We start from the raw sequence: 12,504 nt of genomic DNA, 5'->3' as shown, positions 1-12,504 counted from the left end.
CCATTTCTGTAGGCTGTGTTCTGCTGCAGAAAGCCAGTCTTGGTTTCTGTTTCTCTGAGGTTATGTTCCATTTGTGATTTGTTTAAAACTGAAACCCTCTAGCTGCCCCTCAGGAAAGCTCCCATTTGAGGAAGTGCAAGAGCTCTCTTGAGCTTTAATTTCCTTTGCAAAGTCTGGCAGGGAGCCTGGACACACCCTCTTCCTACACCTGAGCTTGTGCACTTGGAGCCAGTAGCTTGGGTCCAGCTGTGTATCAGGTCATGGCTGCTTCTCCAGGGCACTTCTCCTGACACCACTGCTCAGCATTTGTTTGTGTCTCATCCATTTTGAATTTCAGCTTCCCACTAACCTCAGGTGTTCTCTGGAAGCTGCTGAGTGCTGTGGAGTGTCCTTGAACTTCATCTGGTGGCCTGTGACCCATCTGGCTCCCACCTGGCCCTTAGAGGGGAGATCCTGGTGTGACAGTACTGTGTGAATAGACACCTGACTGCTGTCTGCCTCTGTGTAGCTACTGTATTGTGACATGTGAGAGGGCTCGTGTCTTAATTCAGATCCTAAAAACATACTCATCTTTCTAATGCTGTTGTATGAGTTGTGTTCCTAAATGTAGTATGAGTAGTCGTATATATAGCTGTATAAGTAGTAAATTGTGCAGATGTATAAATTGCTGTGTGTGATGTTAACATTTCCAAGCAAGAGGGACTAGAAAAAAGCCCCAAAAAAATCCCCCATAACTAAAATTTTATATTCTGCTCTAGTCACACTTCCCAAAATAATACTGCAGTGAGGTGTTGTGGGGTACATATTTAAGTATGAGTTTACTAGGCTGGAGCAAATTCATCTGTATTGCTGACTCTGCAGCATCAGAAATACTCAGCTGGTATTTCTAGTCATAAAGTTACTACCAGTTGCTCTCAACTGATGATTTATGGAGAAAAGAAAAAACCTCCAAACAATGCTGAATGTAGATTTCAACAGTCATGTGGCCAGTAAGAGTGAGTTTCCCCTTCCAGCAATAACAGTCATAATAAGCCTCTTTGTAGGGATGAGGATGTTACTTTTGGTTTGTATTTGAGGTTTAGTTAAAAAATGCATACTATGTCCCCTTGAGCAAAGAGAAAAAAGGGGAGCTGATAGTTATTGTTTCTGTGTCTTTCTCAACTACACAAATATTAAATTTTGAAGTGCATGTTTCTCTTATTGCAGAAGACTTTAAGTGCTGGCAGTTACATTTATCCTTCTGTCTTAGTTCCCTCTGCCCCCTTTGCTTGCAGGGAAGAAGTGGTTTAGAGCATTTGGTTTGCAGCTGTGCCTGCAGAAAAACTCTGTACTAGTGTTTAGCTAGCTTAAGTAGTGAATTTTTGTCTTAGTTTAATTAGGCAAGGATGGGCTTAAATACATCAGAATCTGCAACTGAGACAGGATTAATGAATTGACTGCACTTCTAGTGTAAAGATTTTGTGGTGGTACCTTAGGATGCTTAGTCTCTGGAGTGGTTAAATATTTAGACAACTCTTCTCTCTCTATACCATTCTAATAGAAAATTGAAGCATAAAACCATTGCAGCATATAATAGCAGTATGGTGTTTTAGGGCTCAGCAGTAGCCCCAAAGTTACTTCTTAAGCAAGAAATACTTCAGTCTGAAGGCAGTGTGAATGAAAATGCAGGTTGCTTTTTGCTCTCTTATTGCTCCTGAAAGTTTAACTTTATTTAAGATTTGTTATCATCCATATCTCTTGTAGAATTTGAGTGTCAGAGACTAGATGAAGCTCAGCATGGCCCTGTTTCATGTTTGCAATGAGTAATTTAATAAATGAAAAAAGCAGAACTGTAAATATTTTTGTCCTGCCAGTCTGACTACTCATGTGAGGTAAAGTTATCCATGTACGTAGGCTTTTGCAAGGTCAGACTGGTGCTTCTGTATGATCAAGCCTTTGGAAATTGTCCACTCCCCATAGAGAAAATACCAAAATAGGATGTTTGGCAAACTTTTGAAAACTGACCCCTTTCTCCCTATTTCCTCCCACCCACCCCCATCCTTCAGGAAAATTGAAAACAGTCATGCCTGCTGCTGCAAGCCCCACCATATGCTGGAGGGATGTGCATCTTCCTGTGTATGTTTTCTGCACTTTCCTTCCCCATGCCAGTTCCCTGAATTATCCCTCTTTGAGCAGGGTGGATGTAAATCCTTGCAATACTTTTCCTTTCTCAGGGGTCTCAATGGACAGTGGCCTTTCAAGCATTGTACATGGTTGGTTCCAAGCCGTGCTGAGTTCATGTCTTCTCTCAGGATGACTGCAAAAACCTGAAGACATCCCTGTACTTGGTTCTGCTTGTTCTGTTTGAGGGCCCCCCCACTGTAACTGTAAAGGTTTGAAATGTGACAAGAGGCTGTAGTCAGTGAGACAGGACATCACTGTGCTTTGGGAAACCTTGCTTTGGGAGCTGGCAGTGCTATGAAGGTCATGGATCCCAGCAAGAGGGCCAGTCCTGCAGGTTCTGTTCAGCATTGAATTGTGAATAGTTTGCATACAAAATGTGAGAGAATGTGGCTTGGGTATAGGAAGTGTGATACTTGGATGCTGCTCTGTTCTTTAGAGAAAAACCCCAAAATGCTGCTGTGTGCTATGTTTTTCAACCATTTAATAAAGTGTTTACAAGAAAAATGCAATCTCTTCTGTTGGCAGTTTCCAAAAATGCACGTGTTCCTTCTGCACCCAAGAATGTCCTCATTGCCTCACTGTCAACACTGGTCCTTCCCTGTCTGAGGTCTGATTTCTCCTTCTCTCTTCCCTTTACTGGTCTTGGTCTTCATGGCTTCCAGTCCTGCTAAGTTCCTTCCCCTGCACTCTCACCCTGTGCCCCCTGCCATGACATTGGCTTTGTGGCTGTCTTTTCTGCATGTTAGTGGAATTTGCAACTGTGGTAATGGTGGTGGGAAAGGAAATTAGTAAAAAAACTGGAAATGGAAAGGAGATAGACAAAAGCAGAGGAGGTGTAAAGGGGAAAGGCAAAAGGCAGAGGGTGACAGTCTCATCCCTAACCAGTCCTGACAAAGTAATCAGCAATCTCTCATTTCAGTATTGGAGAAGGAGGTTTGAAGGGAAAGGTATAGCATTTTTTTTTTAATGGCTGAGCTGGTGAAAACGGGAAGAAATAGGACAAACTTCTGGACATGGATACCTTTTTTTAGGTTTCTTCCAGATGAATTTGCACAGTAGGTCAGGGCATGCAATTGAGAGGAAGAGAGACCATAAAAAAAAAAGCATTTGATTTGGGAAGAAAACAGTTTCTAGTAGTAAGATGCGATTTGTAGCTGCTCAAGCCTAGTTAGGACGTCTTTGTATTACCAATGTCCATTATTAATGTTTCGCGTTTTTTGACCGTTACGATGACTCTTCCTGGGTTTCCTTTTAGTAACATTCCCTAGGGAAAATGGCTCTCCTGACTACCAGAAAAAATGAGGTTTCTAATTATAGGCTTGCTTTGGAGCCAGAAAGTTTAGGTTTGTGTTTGACATGTAGTCGTGAAACTTCTTTAAAAAAAAGCAACTAAAAATATCCAGTAATGTTTTGTTCTTTTTTTTTAAATCCATTTGGCAGTCAGTGAATATTATGGGATAAACATTGTCGCAACTTAAATACTTGAAAGTTAAGAGCTGAAGGAATGAGTAGGATAGAGATTGTCTATTTTAAGCCCACATCACTGTGGCAGCAAACTAGCGGTCCTTATTTTGTGTTTTTGCCTCACTCTTCTCTTGGAGCACTTGATGTGTGCATCAGTAAATTGGATGGGCTTGATGGCCTTTTTGTGATGAACTCTAAGGCCCCTGCTCATGTCTGACAGCCTCTGGAGGTGAGATGAGATTTGTGCTCTGTGCAGAGGATGCTGATTGCTGTACGCTGGTTTTTCATCACAGTTGGTTCCTGGAATATCGGGTTAAATTCTGAGGACTTAACTATATGAAATGGTAACTACTAGTGCACACAGAAAATTAAGAAACAGGTTTAGGAGAAATGCATTAACATACTATGCTAATCAGAGTTCAGGTCACTAAAACATGTGATGAGTGCTGTTAGATTCAGCAATTTAAGTGTCATGAGTGCAGCACTAGCAGCAGGTAGTATTCAGACTAGATGAGTAACTCTTAATCCTTACACTGTTTTCTTTAGACTATTTTGGAAGAGGGTCATGTTGATTAACATTTAGCTACTGCAAGAACAAAATTATGAGGAAAACCTAGAAGTAGAAACTGATACTAGTTTGTCTCTTCTGTAAAAAGTCAGTGGCACCAGTGCTGAAATAACAATTGCAAACACTACTGGCTCATGGGTTGGGCCAAAGGGTCAAAGTGAATGGGGTAACATCACAGGCTGGCAGCTGGTCTCTCATGGAGTTCTACAGGGCTCCATCCTCAGCCCGGAGTTTGTCCACATCTTCATTAGTGACATTAATTGTGATAATTCCAGACACAGGACGGGGAAGCATACAAAATAAATTTGCCAATGGCACTAAATTGAGAGGAGCTGTTGAGTCCTTCAAAAGCAGAGACACACTGATAGAGACATGGGCAATCACCAGCTGTAGGAAGTTTAACAAGGGCAAGTGACAGATTCTGCACCTGGGATGGGGCAACACTGCATGTATGGACAGACTGGGGAATGAAAGGCTGGAGAGCAGCACTGCGGAAAGGGACCGGGGGGGGGTCCTGGTCAAGGGGAGGTTGAACATGAGTTAGCAGTGCCCTGGCAGCCAGGAGGGTCACCTGTGTCCTGGGAGGCATCAGGAACAAAATCATCAGCTGGGCAAGGGAGGGGATTGTCCTGCTCTACTCTGCACTCACTTCAAGTGGTGTGTGCAGTCTTGGGCAATATAAGGAAGATGTTCCCCAAAACTGTAAGGAATGGGCACAATGTAAGGAAGATATTAAGCTACTGGAGAGTGTCCAAAGGGGGACAATGAAGGTGTTGAAGGGTCTTGAGGGGATGCTGTAGGAGGAGTGTCTGAGGTCACTTCAGCCTGGAGAACAGGAGACTGAGGGGAGAGGTCATTGCCATCTGCAACTTCCTCATGAGAGGAAATGGAGGGGCAGGTACTGATGTCTTAACTCTTGTACCCAGTGACAGAACTCAAGGGTATGGCCTTAAAGTGTGTTGGGGGAGGCTCAAGCTACGTATCAGTAAAGGTTCTTCACCCAGAGGGTGGTCAGGCCCCCAAGAGAAGTGGTCACAGCACCAGCCTGACAGTATTCAAGAAACGTTTGGACAATGCTCTCAGGCACATGGTGTGGTTTTTGGGGTGTCCTCTGTAGGGTGAAGAGCTGGACCTTCGTGATCCTTATGGGTCCCTTTCAATTCAGAATATTCTATGATTCTAAATAAACTGATTAACAGAATTTTGGATTAAGTGCTCAGTATGTAATGCAGCATTTGCCTGTGACACTATACTAAAAAATCAAGACAAGCAGTGTAAGCTTTGTGAAGAGAGACATGAGAGTGACAGGTCTCTTGTTCTGCTGTCCTCATGGATAAGGCCAATGTTCAAGCTGCTCATCGGTCCAGGCTACTCAGTGTACCCTGTACTTCATTGTTAGGTAGAAATAGTTAGAAATAGGGCTGTTATGGATGCATGCTCATTTAAAATATATATATATATAATTAGCTATATATATATACACATATATATATATTTACACGCACACAAAGTATTTAGATTTATATATCTAAATCTGACATGCACACATAAGGATTTGTGTCTTTTGAAACCAACATTCTGGAAAGGTCTTACAACCAGCAGTCCCACAGATGTTAGAAATGTGCCCTGATGGGACTGAAGCTAGCCCAGGATGCTGCCATCCCCCCAGTTTCAGTGCAGCAGTTACCCAACTACTGCTTTGTCAGGCTTTTGTATGGGTTCAGGTGCCTTTATTGAAGCTCGCATGCTTCTGGAGACAGGTATGAATTGACCTGGAGTGAGTAATTGCTGCTTTCCTTTTGGCACGCTTGCTGTTCTGTGAGGTTGATGAAATTCTGCAGACAGTTTTGAAGAGAGTGCTTCCTATAGAGACATGAATTTGGCTATGCTAAGTAGCCACATGTGATTTATGTAGCAATTAAGAATGCTTTCTAGCTACTCATCTGTGTGTGTGTTGGAGAGGAATTTGTGTCCCTGTGTGCAGAGGAATCTATGCTGTGCTGAAAATAATACTAAAAGCAGCGATGGTTCATCTGCCTCTGAGGATGCATCAAATGTTGATGTTGGGTATGTAGGAGTACTTGGTGTGCTGGTTGTCAGCTTCTCTGACTCACTCTTTACCCACTAAGTAATTGTAGGAAATGCTGTTTCCAAGTGTGTTTCTTTTATAAATTACATAAAATAATATACTAGGGGCAAATTACAAAGGCAGTTGTCTCTAATCTTTTATAGATATCCCTGTTGTCCATAATTAGGACTGCTTGTATTGTGATCTGTCTCCTCACTGACCCAAGGTGTGGTCAATTGCATATGTGCACATTATACACTTCCTCATAGTGCACAGTCCTTGTATCTTGTGTTTGCAGTACACAATCAATACAGACTCTCTAAAGCCTAACTGATAATAATAAAAACTGACTATCAAGTTCTTTTCTGACTGAACATGATAGTTTGCCAAATATTTAAGCGCTTAATTTTATTTCTGCTGAAGCTGGGATCCCGCGATTTGACTCGTCCCCCTTGAAATAAAGTTTTTAATAGAACAATTTTGTTAATATTTCACAAGTAGCTTAACACCTTTTTTGATAGTTAATAACCGCTGTTGTAGAGGACTTCCTCTCAGTGACTTCTTACGTACAGTTGTGCCTAAGTCACACTAGCCGGTAAACTTGAAAGAGTTTAGTTCAGATGTTTCATATAGAGCATTATTTTTCTCTTTAGTGCGTTACTCTCTTCTGAAGAATTGGGCTCCTCAAGATCAAAGTCTGCTCATCTTACTGTTCAGTCCACCAGCAACTTGATTTAGTGTGTTCACTTAGATGCATAAAGTGAGATTGTGGGAGTCTTTTTGTTCAGAGCTGCTCATTTAATTGTAAAATATTCTCATAGTTCATATGAGAAGCATCTGGTAAAACCATATAAACTCCAGCAACTGCACTAGGGATTTCAACATGACCCATTGTGATTGTGTGTACAGAAACTGGCATAGTCCTTGGCACTGCCTGAAAGATGAAGAATTTGGTGGTTGTGTGTTGCATAATGGGAGAATTGGCCTGCATTGTTTCTCCTCATGTTTTAAATGAATAAGTTCAAGGGTCAATATTATTGAGATTAGCATGAGTCAGTGCAAATTTTCCAAACATGTAATTTGAACTACTGTATTACAAGTTTTTATTATATTATTGATGTGTGGAAAGGTTATGTAGTATAGGCATAGACAGGTGTTTTAGGTTACCCTTTATGACAAAACATGTAAAAAAACCTGCAACCCCATTTTTTGGTGTTTTTAATTAGCTCGCAAGTAGTAGAAAAGTTGACATGTCACAAGTGACCTAGGCTGTGCCTAAAGTGCACAGCAGGTATGTGCTGTAGCCATCTGCAGGAACTGATTGCCCAGCTTTCCAGACTGGTGACTTAAAAGAATGGTCAGGCCCTTTTTCGTTACCATACGTGTGTGTTTAACTTTCAAAAGCAGCGGACAGAGAGGGTTTCTGCAGAAGCATTTCTGCGTCCGTCAGGCTAGACTGTTGAACCTAAGTGTTGAACACCAAGGAACAGAAGTATGAACAGGAGGAAAGTTCTTTTTAATCCTGTTACACATACAGGATCCCCATTTCCATCACCAGGGTACTTGGATCCAAAAATTAGACCCATGGCTGTGATACAGCTGGGGTAAATGCTGCAATAAGGGGGTGCTCCTGAAAACTGCTGAAATAAATCTCTAACTCCCCATGTGGCATGGGCTTGGCAGCTGAAAGCTGGAAATAGGTATAACTTTTATATTTGATAGTGAAGGAGGAGAAAGAAGGAATCTTTGTGTACAAGACTTGCTCAATCTCTTGAAAGATAATATGAGCACTTATCAACTGCTGAGAGCAAACTGGAGTAAATTATCCTGCAAACATGTGAGGCGTGTTAAAAGTCATTTTGAGGTGGGAGTTGATTTGTGATTCTGGTGTCTTTTAGGAGCTCTGATGGAAAGAAGGAAGAGAAAGTATTATCTGTCTTGCTGTAAGTGCAGACTGGAAAATTGCCTGTTCATGTTTCTGCACATAGGATCAATGTCTCATGTGGAAAAATACACAGCTTAACCTGAAGTTCATGCTTGAGGCAGTTGCTCCATTAGGTACCCACATAGGAGTGCTGGCAGTGTAGGAACAGCAGAGCCAGGGAAACATTATTTGTGCAGGCAACCTGATGCAAGCAGTAACCAGACTCCCATGTAAGAGAAATCTGCTTTATTAAGGGGAACTTGATCTTTTCTTTAATGAAATCTTATTCTGGTCATGATACTCACAGCTTTCATGGAGCCTAACTTAGCACAGTGTTACTTTTCTACTGCACTGTCTACATAAATTTGTAACTCTGAAGTCTGATTTTCTATATTTAGAAATTTATCCAGACCTTTGGGTTAATTTTGATGTAAAATCTAATATTAGGGAGAGTGCAGTTTTTGCATGAGTTAGCAGGTCAGCTGAAGTTGAACTGGGAGTATTTAATTTAATATTCAAGGATGCTTTATTTGTTGAATTAAGGGAATGCCTTTTTCCCCTTCCAAGAATATGTGATACGGGGTGATAATTAATGTCAGGAGTCTTAGTCAATTCTTTCTGTAATGAAAATAATTTAACTTTTTTTTAGAGAGCCCAGTAAGTGGGTCTCAGGATCTAAGTAAATGGATTCACAGTAGCTACTTAAGATAGCCTTATGGAGTGGGGCTATTGCAGAGTTCAAAGACTGGAATATTTTTGTTGTATTTGGTAATGTAATTTAGTTATTTCCTTGGAGAAGTGACTCTTAAAATACTGGATTACTTTAGTTACCTTTTAATTCACTGTAGTGGTAAAAGGCTACTGCATATGCATACGAATGTCAGAGGAGATAACAAAGCTTCTGGACATCAGTCAGATAAACTCTGAATCAGATAATCACATTATTTTAAATTTTATTTTTCTATTCTCATTGTATATAATGTTGAATTAGTTTATGTGATTAGTTACCTTTCTTAAGTTTTTTCTTTGGGCTCTATGACTATGTCAATTATTGTTCCTGAACAATTTCTTACGCTCCCACCCCCCCTTATTTTTTCTTCAAGGTCCTAGCCAAGCAAGATCTTGTTTTATTCTTTGGGTGCTAATTACTTTTCCTTCTTTAAGTCTGAGACTGACTAACACTGCTGTTGCTTATAACAATTATAACAAGAATTGCTGATAAATCTAAATACTTTCTCTAAGCATTCTCTGTATCAACTGCACAGTATTGCTTTGGTGTTGATTTGGACTTCATGGGAAAAAGTTTGTTTTCATAGAAACTGAAAAATGGTATTAGTGTTCAGCTGACCATGTGATCTACTACTCTGAACTTTTGTTGGTCCCTTGCTTGCCTAGGAGGTATTTTTACTGCTTTAAAAATAGTATAATGTTAGCAAAATAAAATTCAGCTTAACTAAAACCACCATGTTTTAATTAAAGTATGTTAAAGAAAATACCTTCTATAAGACTTTTAATTCTGTGCTGTAAGTTACAACTTTTTCTTGAGTGAATGTTCAGTAGACTGTTGTCAAAGAGAATAATAATTGGGAGAATGTTCTTATTGCTGACTCAAACCTGTGAGCAACAGGACTTCATGAGGTAGATTTAACTGTGGGTTTCTGGCTCTGGTCAGAGTTATTGATCTGTAAAATGAAGCAGACAGTTCCTGTGCTTAGTATGGTGAGATTTTTATATTCTGGATTAGGCTGGGTGCCAATTAGCCAGCCACTGTCTACCCTTCACAGTGTAGACAGTTCCTACATCTTAGACCTTATCACAGCCTATATAACATTATCCCAAATAAATGCCAAGTATTTATGCACGGTGTAGAACCAGTGATGCTTTGTAAATCAAAGTGGCTATGTTGCTAGCAGGGCATATTCCACTGGGATTTCTCTTTTGGTTTGTTAAACCATAGGGCACTTGTGATTGCCTTGATACTGTGATAGAAGGTTTGTTCTAAAATACAGAATAATTCCTGATATATATCTTCCTCAAGTTCTGAATAAGAATGGAACTGTCTGTAAAACAGTAACTCTAAAGAAATGTCCAGCTATCAGACGGTAAACTAAGTTGGTTTGAAACATGGCAGGCTGTGTAATGCAAATTTGACTTCTTTATGATCACCAAATCATACTGAGGTTCCTGGGAATTTAATTCTGTATTTTGTCACCAAAAAGCCACTTTGTGCTCACCTGTGCCCGAGATGAACTTGTGAAGTGTGTTTTCAGGCTGCAAAGTTATTGACGGTACCCCCTTGGTTCGGCTCCCTCGTGTTGGGTGTCCTTGGTTGTCCAGTGGCTGTTATGCCATCCCCCACTGGCAGCAGTGGGTGGAGGAGCTTTTGGGAAGAGTCTTACATCTTCTAAGCTGAATCCTATGGAAGAATAAATTTTCTTCTCTTACTGTGCTCCCCTGGAAGGGGTGATCCCACTTGCTAGGAGAGCTTTAGGTATTCTTACAGTAGAAATCTCTGCTTTGGTGGTGGTAGCAGTTGGCGATTTGAATATCCAAACTGTTGTTCCATTGTTCCACGTATTCCTGTGACTGAGGGGGTGATAAGATGTGCCTTAATACAAATCTTGGAGGATGTAAATAACTTACAGATTATTCCAGTAGAGCAGAAGTTACATATTTAGAAGCATCTTTCTAAAGATCTTTTGTGTTTGCCCAGTCATGGGCAAGAGTGATTAATAGAATTGTATCAAAGGTTTTGTTTTATGGCTAGAGTTTGTGGGTTTGTCTACACTGACAGCTGCTTTTGAATTCATGTGAATGTGTTCACATGGTGGGAAGCTTATCTCAGGATGGGGGAACATGACTGTTTATATTGTGCTAAAAGGTTGATATGTGAAGTGAAACATCAAAGCAGTTTCTAATGCTCTGAACTTTAAAACTCACAGTTAATTTAATTAAAAAATAATTAAAGGCACATCTTTCCCCACCCCTGAATGCAGACCCCAAATATTCTTCAAAGCATATTTGATTTTAATGATTTGGTGATTTCCTCCCTGAGGCTTTTTTTAACTTGCCACTGGCCTATAAAGATGTAGCTTTGAGTTGCAATGATAAGAGACTATTAGTGCAGTAGGTGTTTGCCTCTAAGACAGTGAAATTATATATTCTGTGGAAATAGCCTAGTATTCATCTTCATAGAGATCCAACTGAAAGATAGAGTGGGGGAAAAAAAACCTTTCCAAAGGCATTTCACATTTGGAAGTAATTGTGTCAGAAACAAAAGGCAGCGGGGTATGTTTTATTCTAAGAATTATTAAAACTAGCATTGGTATTTCTTTACGTTGTAGGTATGGGCATTACAGTGCACTAAGGGCAGTGTCTCGGACTTGTCACCCCAAGACAAGCAGTCATTAGAAATGTGGTGCCATTCCCTGGATATGGGAAGGAACTGTGTTTTTTAGGTACTTGCAGAGATCCTTTCTCATTCTATACACACTCCTGAGTAATGTGCTCTGAGAGACCGTGCTTGAGTGGGGAGGTTGGACTAGATAATCTCCAGTGGTCCCTTCCAGTGTTACTCATTCTGTGATTCTTCCCTGTCTCCTTGCTGGGTGCTTCCAAATGAACCTCAATCCTGCCCTTCCAGAGAAATCCAAACTTTGTTCTGACTGTTTCCAACAGACAAGCGAAAAAATCTGAAATATAGTGGGAATGCCATGCTGAAACTGATCTGGAATTCTCTTCTAGATGAGTAACACTGAACATAACTTTCCTAATCAACACTTGCTCTGTTCCCTCTTTGTTGTTCTCGTGGTTTCTGTGCACTTCCGTGGCTCCATGCTCACAAGGAGATCTTCTAACCTGCAATAGTAATTGGATTGCTAATCTGCATGGGTTGCCTCTAGATAGGTAGTGGTTTTTTGGGTTCATAACTTCACCATACTTCACTTTTAGTGAAGCAAAACACCTTGGTGAAAACATGATAAACTACATGTTTAAAGGTAAGTTGTTTTAAGATGCAAAAGGTCAAAACACAGGCCTGATGAAACTCACAGCACTCGTTTTTTTGAGTGTTTTGTAGAAGGGAGGTGCCAAGTACTGCCAGGTTTCCAGTCTCCTAGATTTATCCTATGAACTATGGGGAACAAGCGATGTCTCACACGGTAGAACAAAAGGGATCACAGTGGAGCAGATAATCGTACCTCTGCTGTTTATGCCCTGGTATCTCAGCCACACGCCTACAAAGTGGATGTGGCAGGTTGAGGGCTGTTTCAGTGTGGCTGCCATGGCTTGAGCAGAGGGTGTGGTTCCACTGAAGCT

General features: G+C 40.7%; 1 protein-coding gene across 2 annotated transcripts in view; it reads left to right on the top strand.

Moving 5' to 3' along the window:
• Positions 1-12,504, top strand: part of RASSF3 (Ras association domain family member 3) — a 74,712-nt gene that overhangs the window by 24,416 nt on the left and 37,792 nt on the right. The window lies entirely within an intron of this gene.

Source organism: Catharus ustulatus, chromosome 4 (assembly GCF_009819885.2).
Source record: "Catharus ustulatus isolate bCatUst1 chromosome 4, bCatUst1.pri.v2, whole genome shotgun sequence".
Taxonomy (NCBI): domain Eukaryota; kingdom Metazoa; phylum Chordata; class Aves; order Passeriformes; family Turdidae; genus Catharus; species Catharus ustulatus.
The sequence above is the reverse complement of the archived record's forward strand: the minus strand, read 5'-3'. Positions and strand labels throughout refer to the sequence as shown.